We start from the raw sequence: 4,604 nt of genomic DNA, 5'->3' as shown, positions 1-4,604 counted from the left end.
TGCCACAGATGCACGGGGCACGCCCCCCAGGGGAGACCGACCAATGGCTGGTCTGCGTCCAGAGCACGTGGTGCGAGAAGCAAGTGTCGTGAGAAATCGCTGTCTAGGTGATTTCTAGTCTGATGGGCTAGATCAATACGTGGAGAGACGTACTGGTTATATTTCAACTAAGTAGGGCCCCTCCCCCACCTTAGAAAGTCTGTGTAAGCAGAGTCTCTGGTTTGTTTGGTTTTGAAACAGGGTCTTTTGTAGCCTGGGTTGGCCTGGAACTCACTATGTAGACCCGGCTGGCCTCAATCTCAAAATCCTGCCTGCCTCTGCCTTCCAAGTGCTGAGACTAAATTAAGACGTGGGATACCAAGCCTGGCAGAATAAAAGAAATAATATTTTTTAAGTAGTTGAAGCTGGGGGAGTGGCACACAACTTTAATCTCACCCCTCAGGAGGCAGAGGCAGAGGCAGTCAGGTTATGAGTTCGAGGCCAGACTGGTCTACATACCAAGCTCCAGGACAGCCAGAGTATCACACATTAAAAAAAAAAAAAAAAGAAGAAGAAGAAGAAATGTGTCTACACACGTTTACTTGTTTTCCTGTCTTTTGAGACAGAGTTACTATGTAACCTTTGCAGGCCTCGAATTGTAGATCCTCCTGCCTCAATTTATCAAGTGCCAGGCTGTGCTCCGATTATTACTAGTCTTTGAGACAGGGTCTTACTATTCACAGAGATCCGCCTGCCTCTGACCGCCGAGTGCTGGGATTAACAACATGACTTGTTTGTATTATTTTTTTAATGTATAAATGAGCTTGTGTGGAGGGAGGGGCGCGGAGGGGGGTTGCAGTGACTCATTTTCTCCACCAGGGTTCAGTCAGGCCCAGCCTTTTCAGCCACGTAACTAGAGAGATACAGGTTAACTTTTTAACTTTTTTTTTTTTTTTTTACTTCTAATTTCAAAACTACTTTTAATGCTCTAACTGGGAAGAGTAACCTCACCTTCCCGGAGTGACCCAGGGGAAGAGAGCATTCCGAGAGAAAAGAATGACGAGAGGGACCCGCTGCAGACCTGGCAAAGGGAATGCCAAAGAAACCAGCACGGTGGGACTGGCTCTGGCACATAGGCAAGGAGCAAGAGGGCTGGTCACAAAGTCCTTCTCCTTTGCCCTTTTTTGTTTCTGCTGCACGATCTCCGAGTCCCTCTGCCTGGCAGAGGAAACCCAACAACTTCGCGCGCTCCCTTAACTGAGGGGCTCTGCTTCTGGTTCCGGGCGAGCCCCTGCTGGTTACCGCGATCCTGTCAGTAGCTCCGACCTACTTCGGTTCCATCCCCTTGTCCTCTTCTTTTGACTTTTAAACATAGGAGCAAAAATGTTGAGGAATTTCCTCTGGAGTGGTTGTGCCCTGTTCTGCTAATGCTTTAGGTTTGTTAATGAAGAGAGAACGGTTTCAGAGCTGGGTGTCTCTAGGACTTCTGGTCCATCATAATTTGAGAGCTGAAGCACCCTTATTCTCCTCTCTCCCCTCCCTCATACCGTTATGACCACTGAGCTGCCTTCCCATCCCCTTTCAGATGTTTCTTTGTTTGAATTTGTAGACAAGGTCACACCAAGTTACCCCACTCTCACTGTAGGCCAGGGCAGCATTTGAACTGTGGATCTTTCTGGCAGAGTAGCTGGGAGTATAGTTACCTATTGCCAGTGGTACCTATAAATGTACCTCCATTTTATACTCACTCAGAGAACAGCTTCACCTGTTATTTCTTATATATTTTTACTTTTACCATCCAATAAACTTATCTTCATAATCCTGGCGGTTTATGTTCCTTTTTTTAAAGATTCATTTTCTTTTTAGTTACGTGTATGTGTGTTGGGGGGGAGGGGCTGATACGTACATACGTGCAGGTGTCCCTGGAAGCTAAAGAGAGCACCAGATGAGTTGGAATTATAGGTAGTGAGTCCTGGGAACTGAACTCAGGTTCAGTAACGAGCACTGAGCCATCTCCCAAGCCACCTGCCTTATTGCTAACAAACAATTAATACTTAATATTTCCACGAAACCTAGTGGGCAAATGATAGAATTCGGCTTGACAAACCAAAGAGGGAAAGACATCTGAGGTGGGGTGGAGCTTAAGCACAAACTCCAGTTTATAAACAGAATGGAGAATTTCCGGGACCAGGAGGAACACGGGATTGCAGAGGGTTACACGGAAAGCATGCAAGCACGCTTGGAAAGTTGAGACTTAATCATAAACAATCGCATACTCTCCGAGGACATCTAGACCAGTCTTTCAGACATCCTGGTGCTGTTTAGGGTAACATGGTTGACAAATTAGATTCTCAGGCAAAGGTAAAGCTAGAAGCATCACGGAGCATTGGGGAGCACTCGAGGGGGAGATAGGGAGATGGGAAGCAGAGAACAGGGTCTTAGGCCACTGGAGTTCGGAGAGAAGACATGAGATGGGCAGGAAGGAGGTGATCCGTGCCTTTCTTACTTAGGACATAGAAGCCTGATGAGACTGGAGAGAAAGTAAGTTTAGAGAAGGTAGGTTTGAGATGTCTATGGGACAACTGTGTGAAAATGCTCTATAGGTGTATGGATATAATTTTATTTATTCTTTGGTAGTTTTATAAGAGTAGATAATATATCTTAGTCATATGCACTTCAGAATTTCCCCTCCTGTTCCTCCCAACGACTCTCAACAAGTCTGCCTTCCCCGCTCCCTCTCCTTTATCGTTTTTTATAACCCACTGAGTCTAATTGCTGTTGTTAATTCCTGTTGAAATGCCAACTGACCTTGTGTGGTAACCATAGCTGCAACGAAGTTCATGGGCTGTAAGGCCATGTCATGTCCAGAAGATGGTGTGACACTCCCACCGGACTCCAGCTCTCACATTCTGTGTGTGCGTGTTCTGTCTTCATGCACACCAGAAGAGGGGCTCAAGTTCCATTTTGAATGGTCGTGCTGGGATTTGAACTCAGGACCTCTGGAAGAACAGCCAGTGCTTTTAACTGCTGAGCCACCTCTCCAGCCCAGCTCTTACATTCTCCTCCTCTTCCATGATGTTTCCTGGCAAGGTTGAAGATGACACCGAGTTGTAAATAGAAGTGTTTCAACTGCAGCTTGACAATGTGTCTTTTACATTTCCAACCATGGGGATTTGGTTTACAACAGGCATGGCTTTTCTCAAGTCTAACTCAGAAGTAGTCCGCAGCCTCACATACTCATGCAGCTATTGTACCGGGGCAGCCATGTCTGGAAGGTTTGTGCTGTAGCATACAGAGTCAACCAAAAGATCACCCATGGTTTGTCTCTCCCACAGCATCTCTGGCGCAGTATGTAGCCCGGGGTGGGCTGAAGTTTTCAGATCAGCTCTATGTAGATTTCTTTATGTCCTTCAACCGAAACGTCAACAATAAATAGAGTCGGCAAATGAAAGCAACGGCAACAGCCTGGGTTGCTTTGGGGGCCTCTGGGCAGTCACTGCATGTAACTCACACGGAGGCCATGCAGTAAGATGTCCATTTATGTCTTCTGGGAAAGCATTGCCCACCAAACAACACACCCTCCTTTTTTAAATTTAATATTTAAAGATCTATTTATTTATTATATATAAGTACACTGTAGCTCTCTTCAGACACACCAGAAGAGGGCATCAGATCCCATTACAGATGGCTGTGAGCCACCATGTGGTTGCTGGGAATTGAACTCAGAACCTCTGGAATAGCAGTCATTGCTCTTAACTGCTGAGTCATCTTTCTAGCCCTTCATTACATTTTATTATTATTATTTTGTTGTTGTTGTTGTTGTTTTGTTTGTTTGTTTCAAGACAGGGTTTCTCTTTTGTAGCCCTGGCTGTCCTGGAACTCACAAGAGATGCTTCTGCCTCTGATTCCCAAGTGTTGGAATTAAAGCATGCACCACCACCATCTGGCTCATTTTATTTTATTGTAGTGTACTTTTTACTTTTTATTTTTTGAGACAGGGTTTCTCTGTGTAGCCTAGGCTGTCCTGAAACTTGCTCTGTAGATTGACATCTACATAAATATAAATTTCAAAGAGAGAGATGTTTATAGACGAAGGCATCTGTCTTAGTCAGGGTTTCTATTCCTGTACAAACATCACGACCAAGAAGCAAGTTGGGGAGGAAAGGGTTTATTCAGCTTACACTTCCACATTCATCACCAAAGGAAGTCAGAACTGGAACTCAAGCAGGTCAGGAAGCAGGAGCTGATGCAGAGGCCATGGAGGGATGTTACTTACTGACTTGCTTCCCCTGGTTTGCTCAGCTTGCTTTCTTATAGAACCCAGGTCTACCAGCCCAGGGATGGCACCACCCATAATGGGCTGTGCCCTTCTCCCTTGATCACTAGTTGAGAAAATGCCTTACAGCTGGATCTCATGGAGGCATTTCCTCATCTGAGGCTCCTTTCTCTGTGCTAACTCCAGCTTGTGTCAAGTTGACACAAAACCAGCCCCTACAGTGTCCAAGGAGATTAGGTAGGAAAAGGCACAAAGGTGAAGCCCTGGAGGGTGGCAACATGTATGTGAAGTAACATGCATGAAGTACTGCTCTGACCAAAGTGAGTATACGTGTGCCTGGCCACTAGAA

This window comes from Micromys minutus, assembly GCF_963924665.1.
Source record: "Micromys minutus genome assembly, chromosome: 22".
Lineage (NCBI taxonomy): Eukaryota > Metazoa > Chordata > Mammalia > Rodentia > Muridae > Micromys > Micromys minutus.
This window is presented reverse-complemented; position numbering follows the sequence as displayed.